Source organism: Pan troglodytes, chromosome 5 (genome assembly GCF_028858775.2).
Source record: "Pan troglodytes isolate AG18354 chromosome 5, NHGRI_mPanTro3-v2.0_pri, whole genome shotgun sequence".
Lineage (NCBI taxonomy): Eukaryota > Metazoa > Chordata > Mammalia > Primates > Hominidae > Pan > Pan troglodytes.
In genome coordinates, this window is record NC_072403.2 from 120991061 (window position 1) to 121003664 (window position 12604).

At 36.9% G+C, this 12604-nt stretch overlaps 1 protein-coding gene across 2 annotated transcripts in view; it reads right to left on the reverse strand.

Moving 5' to 3' along the window:
• Positions 1-12604, reverse strand: part of SESN1 (sestrin 1) — a 106528-nt gene that overhangs the window by 87530 nt on the left and 6394 nt on the right. Inside the window, exon 1 of one of the 2 annotated variants that reach the window (XM_063812587.1) lies at positions 10552-10677. The exons of the other annotated variant lie outside the window; for it this stretch is intronic. The gene's annotated coding sequence lies outside the window, so the exon portion shown is untranslated. Of the gene's footprint in view, positions 1-10551; positions 10678-12604 lie in introns of those variants that run through there. 2 annotated transcript variants of the gene reach the window in all.

The window sequence follows — 12604 nt, forward strand, 5'->3', positions numbered from 1 at the left end:
ACTCTGAGGGTCTTTTTCCTCGGCTTGTGGAAGCCTCTGCAGTAACCACCTAAGCCTGGACCCTGCTCCTCCCTTCGGCATGACTGACACTTTCACAAATTAGGTCCTCTCCAGTTCACTGCATAGTCTCTCTCTGTCATCCAAGGGCTTCTGCACTTTCCCCAACATCTGAAATAAATAATATGATGTTTGAGCAAACTTCCTAGTTCCATGCTTCAGTGACCAGACCAGATTGGAATCTAAGTGCATGTGTGGTTTCTAAGATAAATCATCCATCTTTATTATGTATCACTAATTGTACTGTGGTTTGCAGCTTCTATTTACTATTTACCAACTAGTATGAAAACGGTTCAGTATTTTAACAAGTACTGCTGTGCCAATGCATACTGGCTGAATATCAGTCCTAGTTTATGCTGTAAGTTTAATTTGCTTGATAAGAATCTACTTTCTTTCAATAAGTTTTCAATATAGTATAAGTGTATGAGTTTGAATGTCAAGCATAGTAACATTCTAGGGAAATTTCAATTCTTTAATGTAAATTTTACAACTTCTTTTGGCCATCCCAGTCTTTAAATTACGAGGGTATTACTTTATGGAAACTTGTTTTATTGGAATTGTTTTATTTATAATGCCCATCAATGTAGTGAGGAGCTTTGACACAAGTTATAGTTACATGTTCATACAGGCACTGACAGATGGCGCAAGGAAGATAAAAGGGGGCCACAAAAAGGAAACAAAAATGAGGCCAAAACTTAGTCTGCAGGAAACAACAACAGAGCATTAATTACTTCCAGCCAGTCATCCGAGATTTGGTTTAGGCATGTTTGGGATAGAGGCAGTGTATACTTGTGTAAATGACAGACAAACTGAGAATAAAAGTTAATTATTACAGTAAAATTTATTTGCTGTATTAAGCTGTCTTTATTATTCCAACCCATCCTGATCTTTCCTTGCTCTGAATTACAGTCATGCTTCGCTTAATGACACAAATATATTCTGAGAAATGTGTTGTTATGTGATCTAATCTTTGTGCAAAAATCATTGTGTGTGTTTACACAAACCTAGAGGGTAAACTCTACTACACACCTAGGCTTTATGGTAGAGCCTATTGCTCCTAGGCTGCGAACTTCTATAGCATGTTGCTGGACTGAATATTGTAGGCAGTTCTAACACAACGATAAGTATTTTTGTATCTAAACATATCTAAACATAGAAAAAGTACAGTAAAAATATATTATAATCTTATAGTACCACTATTGTATATGCAGTCTGTTGTTGACTGAAATGTCATTATGTGACACATGACTGTACTGTATCACCCTACATTTCACATACTTTTTCCCCATTGATTTTGTTTTCCAATACAAAAATAATACATGCTCACTGTAAAAAGCAAAAACAAAAAAACCAAAAAACTCTAGGAAAATAGACTAGTGATTAAGAACAGAGACTTAGAAATCAGACATGCCTTCTTGACTCCAGTATTCACTATTTAAGTTCATCTTTCTGGGTCTGTTTCCTCATCTATAAAATCTAAAACTCACCTCCCAGAATTGTTGTAGGTATAAAATTGGAGATTGCAGGGAAATGAGACTTCACACAAAGTGCACAGATAGTTGTGTAAACTCATCCAGAATATGAATGTAAACCCCAAATATAAAAAGACAATAGTATGGCATGAACTGAGTTTTGCAGATCTGGTGTGACCCACATGATCAGACAGTGTCACCAGCAGCTGCACCTCACCTTTGGGAACCCTGGGGTCCAAGGAAAGAGCACTAAGGTGGCTGCAAGTACTTCTTCTCAATGAGAATGCCTAGGAGCTTCCCGTTTCCTTGACTAAATAAATCAGAAACTTAATCTAACATTATAGTGAGTGGGTTCATGCATATTTGTGTACTTCTTTTGTTTGGGAAAGATCTCTTCCTCAAAACCTGTAACCCATGGAAACACTGCAAATGTTATATGTAAAATGCTTACCACAATGCCATATGGTAAGCACTCAATACATTTAAGTGATTTTAATTTTTTTAATTCATTAAACAAGTCATATCAAAAATTAATTACTAATGATTACCATTATTCAAAGAAAAATTTAAATCACCAATAACTCTATTTCTAAAAGAGAACTATGGTTAATATTTTGGTGCATGAGTTTCCTGACTTTTCCCTCTTCTCTATAATAATAAATATTTTACATACTATTTTAAAGCTGTCTTTTCTATTTAAATTTGTATATTTATTTCTTTTCCTATACATACATTTTAAAACAATTTTCAATAATTATAATAAGTTCGTGACCAGCCTAGGCAACATAATGAGACCCTGTCTCTACAAAAAACTTAAAAATTGGCTGGGTGCAGTGGTGTGCATCTGTAGTCCCAGCTACTTAAGGGGCTGAGGTGGGAGGATCGCTTGAACCCAGGAGATTGAAGGTGCAGTGAGCTATAGTCACACTGCTGTGCTCCAGCCTGGGTGATGGAGTAAGACACTGTCTCAAAATAAAATAAAATATAAATATAAATATAAATAATAATCCTTTATATCTATAATCCCTGCTGTTTGATATTTAATTACCCACTTGTATATAAAAGACATATAGATAATATATTTATAAAATTAGCCGGGCGTGGTAGCGGGCGCCTGTAGTCCCAGCTACTCGGGAGGCTGAGGCAGGAGAATGGCGTGAACCCGGGAGGCGGAGCTTGCAGTGAGCCGAGATCGCGCCACTGCACTCCAGCCTGGGCGACAGAGCGAGACTCCGTCTCAAAAAAAAAAAAAAAGAAAAGAAAAAAAGGTTTGGACTAATATTCAAACTGCCCTCTAGAAAGTCTGGCTGTATGATGCACTGTCCCACCAACAGCTGCACTGTTGTCAACACAGTACCATAAAATTTCACATTTTTAGCCAGTCTTAATTTGTTCTTCGATTTTCACTACAAAATTCTTAAGGGCAATAGTTGTTTTCTTTTGTTTTTACATCCCCCACAATGCCAAAACAGTGTCAGACATAAAGAAATATTTTAAATGAATTCTAACCTTATCTTTAAAAAGCATATTTATTTCAGCCTTAGGTGGAGAGGGAGGTCTGCTATAGAGGTGCAGTGGGATTCAGGAAAAAAAAATAACAACCCTGTAATTCTGTATTTTAACAAGAGAAAGGAGCTAATCATAATTTAGTCTCATTCTGACCAATTAAAATAATATATTGTATGAAATGAAAGAATATTTATCTCAAGGTTTGAATCTTCATATATTACTATATATCTACTTCCAAATTCAAAGAGGGAGCCATCAAAGACCATTGTAGACTGGAATTGGATATTTCTTTATCGGAATAATTACCACTAAGAGAATAAAAATAAACACACTTCTGATAAATTCTCATTGCCTGGTGGAAAGGCTAAATGCAATTCTAGCCTGGGGTCAAATTTTTGCTTATAAAGTTATTTTTCTGTGCTAAACTGAAAAAAAAAAAAAAGAAACAAAAGGGATTGTCTGATATTCATACTCTAATATTCAATACAGGCCCAATCATGCAAGATACGTTTAAATCTTTAACACCTAAGGAAGATGAATTAAGCTTTAATGTAGTATTTAAGAAAAAAGCAGTTGTCACTAATGAGGTATAACAGTTAGACTTTCCATCTTCCTTGACAAGGTCAGTTGCCAAAATCATTTTGTTTCATCATGTTATAACAGATTTTTAGCGCACATATCAAAACTCTGACCTAACAAATGGTATGCAAAAGGACAAAAATGGCATTTACTCTTATAAATTTGCAAATATTTTGTGCTTAATGGTACTGTCATAATAGGATTTACAATTAGAAAATCTCAATGAGGTATTTTAAAATCTAATTTAAAACATATAAGCAACAAAGTTAAAAATGCTTCAACAATTATGTTGGTTCGGGTACCCAGTTCAAATTGAGTAATTTCTGAACATTATATAACTTAGGTGAGTTTGCTTTTTAAGAAATCAAGACTAAAATGTTACAATTTATGAAATAAATGCTGAATTATGAAAGGGATGCAAAAAAGTACTTTTCTACATTGTTTAAACACAATCCTTTATGATTCTAATGATAATTTTCCATAATAACTGAATAAAAGAATAAGTTGAATCTGAAGTATGCATGAGCATACAAATGGGAGAATGATTTCTGTATGAGCTCAATGTAATTATACAACCTAGGCTTGATTTCTAAAGACAATTGAGGCTCCTTTTCTTTTTAGCTATAAACAACTTGCTGTATGATATGTAATGCAAAACCGTATTTTGGGAGATTTCAAACATTTATAATCCACAGGAAAAATACTCAACACTCCTACACTATTTTTTCAAGCCCACAATAGTGCAGTCTTTCAGCTATAAAGCCAGAAGCCAGTTATAAAACCAGTACTTTTCCACTAGAGTTACTTGTGGGGCGGGGAAGGGGACGTTCAGCACTGCAAACGTTAGGGTCTAAAATAAGATCATTGCAAGGAGTTACTACAACACTTGCACTGCCAGCACTGTCATGGCAACAATGAACTAGCTAGGAGAATGCTCTTTTAACTTTCAAAGCTAATCTTGAGTCTATTGCTCATGGAAATATACCAAATTTTCTTTTAGGTAGTGCATTAAATAAATCATCTTACTAGGAATCTCTTAATATAAAAATAAGCCTTTTATACACCATATTTCCAGGATCACAGTCCACAGAATCCTTGCGATCAGGCAACTTTTATAATGACAACATAATGAAAATTATACACCACAGTGAAACATGAAGATTCAGTAGGGTTCAAATCAGTTTCAACATGGGTCAAGGTTTAAATAAGAACTTGATATGCAACTTAATAACATCTGAGAATGTGGTTTCCCCTAGAAAAGTTTTAAGTTTTACCTTGAAGGAAAACAATTTGGGAAAGAAAGTAATATATTTTCACTGTTAGGAATCTTAACGTTAAATTTTTATTCAGATAATGAGGTATAATGTTGGAAAGCACAGACTCTTGAGTCTCACAGCCTGGGTTTTAAACCCGACTCCTCCTCTTACAGACTGAGCATCCCTAATCCAAAAATCCCAAATCCCAAATGCTCCAAAGTCTGAAACATTTTGAGAACTGACACGACACCCCAAGTAGAAAAATTCCACACACAAGTACTTAATACAGACTATTTCATGCACAAAATTATTCAAAGTATTGCATAAAAATTACCTTCAGATTATGTGATAAGGTATATATGAAACAGATATATTTTGTGTTTAGATTTGGGTTACGTCCCGAAGATATCTCATTATACATATGCAAATATTCCAAAATCAAAAAAAAAAAAAATCTGAAATCTGAAACACTTCTGGTCCCAAGCATTTTGTTCTGTTTTGAAACAGGGCCTCCCTCTGTTGCCCAGGCTGGAGTGCAGTGGTGCAATCTTGACTTACTGCAGCCTTGACCTCCTGGGCTCAAGCAATCCTCCTACTTTACCTCCCAAGGAACTGGGACCACAGGCATGCACCACCATGCCCAGCTAATGTTTGTATTTTTTGTAGAGATGAGGTCTCACCATGTTGCCCAAGCAGGTGTTGAACTCTGGGCTCAAGCAATCCAACAAAACCCTGGGATCACAGGTGTGAGTCATGGTGCCCAGCCTGGTCTTAAGCATTTTGGATAAGACATATTCAACTTGCATTAGCTATGATAACTTGGGCAAGTTTTTAACCCATCTGGGCCTTGTTTTTTCTTGACAGATAAAATGGGAATAAAAATGTCTACTCATACAATGTTGGGAAGGTTGAATGAATTATTACATGAAAAGGGCTAAGGGTTAGGTGTGGCATACAGAATGCCTTTTCTTCTTGTTTTCAAAAGCATACAGACTGCTAATGGCTCTTTAAGACAACTTGATTCCAATCCCATGGCACATTTTAAAGCAGACAGGAAAGTCTGGTGCCACCTCTGCCCCTCCCCTCCCATCCACCCCAATTCACAGAAGATAAAAGAGGCAGGCATTGGGAGCTCAGCAGGAGCCCCAAAGACACCTGCCAGATATTACCAAGCAAATTCAACCTTGCTTAGTTCCTTTCTTCTAAATTATATCAGGCTGTCTGATACAGAAAGCACTGTTTTGAAGACTTTCTGCTTAGTATGTCAAGCTCCCATTGGGGGAAGCACAGTAGAAACACTGATAGGGCAGCTCTAATGTCCTCATTAGACCGTCAAGGAAAGAAACTTCTGTAGTAGATAACTTGCTTGGAGTACTAGACATGAATCAACCAGGAGCAGAGTATTCGGTTGCTCACTGGCAATACCGGCATACAAACAATCACTTGCTTTCCTATATTATGTGTCCCTGAAGACACGTTGAAAGTTAAATGTTTATAAGTGAAATAAGAGACTAACTCAGTGTAAGGGAAATCCAGTTCCCAGAGAGCTAAAACAATATTTATAAAATCCTTGTAGTTCCTAGAGGCACTATTTCCCCTAGGACCAATGAACCTTCAAAGTAGCTTAAAACTTTCTCAGTTGGCTGGAGACTTGGGGGCTCTAAGGGCATATAGTGCTAGAGGGCTCAACTTCCTATTTCCTCCCCTAGAGGAAGGAGGCAGAATAGAATACTAAGTACTCACATTCACTGAGTGCTTACTGGGTTCCAGTAAGCATTGCTCATAACTCTGTAAGGGAACTGAGGCTTAAGGAGGTTATGTAACTTGCCCAGTCACACAGTTTGGCAGAGCAGGACTTAAACCCGGTCTGACTAACTTCACAGCCCATGGTCTTGACCATTATCCTCCAATGCTGTCCAGGTACTGAAGCACAAACTTTGGCCATGGGTCTCTCCATGTGCACTTGATCACCTGGATGATCCATGCAGCTGCCTCTCTGCAACCTCTCCCTGCTGGTGCCATGCTGGCATACCAGAATGATGCTGGACTCCAATGAAGGGCTGGTTGCTCCAGATCTGCTGTCACTTTGGGCAACTACTAACACTTACACTGGGGCAGTGGTACCCTATGACACGATGTATTAAAATGGAATTTAATGTACAAAAGGCAATTAGGGATTTTCAATACATGTGGATAAAGTGCGGGATGTATGAAAGTCAATCACGTAAAAATCAAGCGTATCCATTTCTAAACTAATGGCAGTTTCAAGTTTGACTCATTAGATGGAAGATCTAGATCAAATGCATCATTATCATCACCATCACAATCATCATCAATATTTGTTGTGCACTTACTATGTGTTAGGTTTACTTCTACATGCTTTACACGTTCAAATAATTCTCAAACCCACTGTATGAAGTATTATTATTATTTTACAGATAAGTAAACAAAGGTTCAAAGAGTTTATTCACAGTTAAATTTGTACAGTATACTAAAGTTTACAAAATGGTTTACCAATGTCATCTCTTAATTTTTAGAACCATACCACAAGGGAGATAATAAAATGTCAATTACTAGATGAGGAAACTGACCACAAGGGAGATAATAAAATGTCAATTACTAGATGAGGAAACTGAGACTGTAGAGGTTAATTTATTCATGAGCACATGGCCAGTAAGAAAATTCAACATGACCTTTACACTATTCTGAAGTAAGATCTCTAGTCAAAGTGAGACTGTGGATACTTAGAATAGATGGTTAGGAAATAAAGTAAATCAGAAATAAAAAGTTTCTTTTGTTTTTTAAAGTATAACCTTTATTAAACTTAAGTGAAATACATAGCCTTTTCTTTCCCATGTCAAAAAATAGATAAGCATAGGGTTTGGCAGATAGTAGATATACACACATACACAAATCTAATGAATGAAATGAGAAGAAATGATTCAATGGTAAAATTTACATTGTCTCAATAAAATTTCAATTTTTCATACTCAGAATGACTGTCATCAACAAAGGTCATATGTTATAATTTAAGTCAGTCAATGTATACCTTAACTTGTTCAATGAGAAAGTAGATACATCTTAATTTGAGGTATAATCACTATCAATGACTTTGAGAGATCTTACACTGTGAGAAAACCTGTCTCCCTAACATTTAAATTACTTTTTACTTTTGAAAGGCTTCTCTTAAATATGTCCTTCGGTACCATTGAACATATCACTCTACCACTATTTTGCAAGGCTCAGTTTTTATCACATGATTGGAAGAATTTCTTGCTGTGTTTAGGCTATGAATAGCATTTGAAAAATTACTCAGTTATAATTATAGACAGCTAGCACCTGCCAACTAGCTAGAAAATGAAATCATGTAAAATTTAAAGACAAGTGTGCAGTGCTTGTCAAACACAGAGGTATCAGAACAGTAAATGCTCACTTTTAGTAAGGTAAAGATTCTAATTAGACTTTACTGAATATTACAATAAAAGTAAAAATTATTCTACCCATATGGTTAATTTTTCAAGGCATATATATTTGTCAGTTTGTCAATTTAAACAACTTTTAAGTTAAAATACTAAATTAATACTATTCACTAAATGAATATGTATATTCAATGAATGATTATATATACATATTAAAGTTTATTTGGGTAATATAAACCACAAAGCTCATGTCATAAATTTTTTTCCCTTTAGTATTGTTTAAAAGCTTAGGAATTAGGCCAGGCACAGTGGCTCACGCCTGTAATCCTAGCACTTTGGGAGGCCGAGGCAGGCGGTTCACTTGAGGTCAGGGGTTGGAAACCAGCCTGGCCAACATGGTGAAACCCCATCTCTACTAAAAATATAGCCGGGCATCGTGGCGGGCGCCTGTATTCCCAGCCACTTGGGAGGCTGAGGCAGGAGAATCGTTTGAACCCTGAGGGGGAGGCTGCAGTGAGCTGAAATCACGCCATTGCACTCCAGCCTGGGCAACAAGAGCGACAGTCGGTCTCAAAACAAAAACAAAACAAAAGAAAACAAAACAAACAAACAAAAAATAAATAAAAGCTTAGGAATTGTCCTAAGGTGATTTTATAATAAATGAAAGAATTTATAATTCTAAGAAGACCTCTAAATTTTAAAATTAAAAATAAGGTAATATTTATGTAAAATATAAAGCTAAAAGTATCTAGTTTTTCCAAGGTAATTCCCTATTTCATTACAATCTATCAGATTTCTTTATATAAAAGACATTAGAACATGAGAAGACAGATAATTATTATGTTGCCAAATTTAACATGAATTTTTTTGTTACAAACTAAAGGTTGTTTTTAATCTATTTATTTGAAAAGTATGCCACAAACTGTGAGTCTACTCGTAATAGACAGATTTTAATAATAAAATACCAACTGGGAAAATCTAATAAATGCTCCTAATAGTCATCCTACAGAAACTCTCAAAGTGTCTCCAGCGAAAAACGCACTTTTAAAAAAACAAGCATCTTTTAAAGTTTTTTTTTCTTTTATACAGTAACTTTATGGTACATGTATCTTTATTGACACTGGCTTATCAGTGTAGCAACCAACAGAAAAAAAAAAAACAAGCATAAAAATAATGTTCCCATAGTGTGACTATCTAGCTAAGGATTTCATACCTAAATTTCTAGTGTGTCAATGCCCCTAGAAATACAATCACCGGCCAGGCGCAGCGGCTTATGCCTGTAATCCCAGCACTTTGGGAAGCCGAGGCAGGCAGATCACAAGGTGAGGAGATCGAGACCATCCTGGCTATCATGGTGAAATCCCGTCTCTACTAAAAATACAAAAAATTAGCTGGGTCTGGTGGCGGGCACCTGTAGTCCCAGCTACTTGGGAGGCTGAGGCAGGAGAATGGCGTGAACCCCGGAGGCGGAGCTTGCAGTGAGCCGAGGTCGCGCCACTGCACTCCAGCCTAGGCGACAGAGTGAGACTCCGTCACACACACACACACACACACACACACACACACACACACACACAGAAATACAATCACCAAATATTCTGAAGAATCCTTGAAATCTGATTTCCTGAGTATATTCTGCCAGCCTAATTAAAGTACTAAGTAATTTCTTTAAGGTCATTTCAAATCTTTCTCACTTAATGTAGTAAATGTGAGCTAGAAACAATGTGTCAAAGTAAACCCTATTTTCCACTGACTTCTATTTAAAAATTTAGATATTTTACCATCGTGTGAAAAAATAAACTGATTTGAGAAATTCTGACAAAGCAGAGATTAGAATTGGTGGCAAAGCTTGCTTGGTGCTGATGTACTTCCAGCAGCACTTTCATCCTTCTAAGCACTTTAAGCATGCTGCCCTCCCTGACCAGCATCAACTCTGTTCTTCCACAAGTTCTAAGATTTTTCTCATGTCTATGGTTCCTTCCAGTCCATGCTAATTTGCTACAACATAAACATTGACTATTTTTAAGTTATAAAATTCTTCATGATTAATACACAACCCAAAGTAGTGCCCATTTTATTAAAATTTTAAGTGATTAAGAATCCTGTAGTAGGCCGGGCACGGTGGCTCACACCTGCAATCCCAGCACTTTGGGAAGCCAAGGCAGGCAGATCACTTAAGGTCAGGAGTTCAAGACCAGTCTGGCCAACATGGTGAAACCCCATCTCTACTAAAAACTAGCTGGGTGTGGTGGTGCATACCTGTAATCCCAGCTACTCGGGAGGCTGAGGCAGGGAGAACTGCTTGAACCCGGGAGGTGGAGGTTGCAGACAGCCAAGATCATGCCACTGCACTCCAGCCTGGGCAACAGAGTGAGACTCCATCTCAAAAAACAAAAAGAATCCTTTATTATACCCAAGATTCCACAGCTACATTCTGTCAGACCAAAGTTTCAACAATCCTTAAGTTAGCAGTTTGAATTATTAATTACCTATTCAATGGTAAAAAGATATTTTGCAAATTTCTAATGGCTTATCAAGAGAAAAATAAATATAACTCTAAACAAAGACAACAGTACACCTACTTTCTAATTCTTTTACTTCATGAATGGTCTGCACATACAGCACCTTTAAAGACACAAAGTGTTGAAAATGAGAAAAAATTCTAATTAAGCCACCATTGTTTTAGAGGATCCTTCACGATGTCATGAACAACCCATGATCTTAAAGTAAAATTTACTATGCAAGTGTTTAACATCTTTGTACAAAATACTATATCCCATTTGTAAACAAAATAACTATGTTAGAAAAATATTTTTTAAATGAATCAGTTTTTTTCATGTTAGAGGCCAATGGGGGCACTCCAACAGGAATAAAATAGATGAAATCAGGCCGGGCACCGTGGCTCATGCCTGTAATCCCAGCACTTTGGGAGGCCGAGATGGGTGGATCACAAGGTCAGGAGTTCAAGACCAGCCTGGCCAACATGGTGAAACCCTGTCTCCACTAAAAATAGAAAAATTAGCTGGGCGTGGTGGCGCCCACCTGTAATCCCAGCTACTCAGGAGGCTGAGGCAGGAGAATCGCTTGACCCGGGAGGCAGAGGTTGCAGTGAGCCAAGATCGTGCCACTGCACTACAGCCTGGGCGACAGAGCAAGACAGCATCTCAAAATAAATAAATAAACAAAAATAAATAAAATAAAATAGACGAAATCTGAAAACATAAAGAGTACTGTTGTTAATTTTGATCTTTCTGAAGAGTCAAAACATAGGACAGGATGTATTTATATATTATAAAGAAGACACTGAGTATAGATAGTACAGATATGATTCCTCCTGTAAGTCAGAAAGTTAAAAAAAATTGGCTCTGTCTTCAAACAATTTAGAAAAAAAAAAGTTAAAGATTTGCCTTCAGTTTCTTCACATTCTTTATCCAAAGAAGGACAGAAAACCTGAGAATAAAGAATATTCTCTGAGCCTCAAAACCAAGGAAGGAAAGTGGTCAAAGACACGAATGAGAGGAGGCAATGAGAAGTAAGCCACAAGGCTTTCTGAGGGAAAGGGACCGAGTTCACAATGTATCAATAAAATAAGAAAGGCCAGAAAATAGTGGTATGGAAGAGAGAAGCTTAGTGTAAATATTGAAAGAGGACTCTCATATTTGCTGTGATATCTAAGAGTCAGCAGTGAATGTTTGACATGCACTACCTTAGACTTTTGGCTCTCACTAAATGGCAGTTAAAAAAAAAATCAAAACAAAACAATCATTTAAAAAGACCAAATCTGCTTCTAGAATGTCTCCAATCTGTTATATTTTATAGCCCCACTAAAAATGAATTAAGTATGCTTCTAATCTAATCGGATCCAAATTATAAATAGACCAAGTGATATATTATCTAGTTAGATACACATGCAGTTTTAATGGAAGCCTCTAATTAGGCCTGACTGCCTTCTGTACTGCTTCTCCTCATTGAGAAATTTTCTGTTCAAGTGATGGGGGGGCAGGGGGCGGGTCTCCTGGTCCTTAGGGGCTGAATGCTGATTAGTCCAAACCAAAAATAGAAATGCCCAATTTCCTCATCAATGACTGGCTTAGAAAAGGGCATGTGACCCAATCCCAGTCAATAGAAACTGAGAGGAAGTCTGCTAGAGGGTTTCTGGGAAAGCTTTTCTTCCCCGAGAGAGAGACGTGGGAAGAAACTCTTTTCTTCTTAGCTGCAGATAGTCATGTCTGCACATGGTGCCTGGAATAGCATGCTGTAGGAATGGAGACATCATTTGCTATGCTGAGGAAGGAGAACAAAAAAAAGAAAG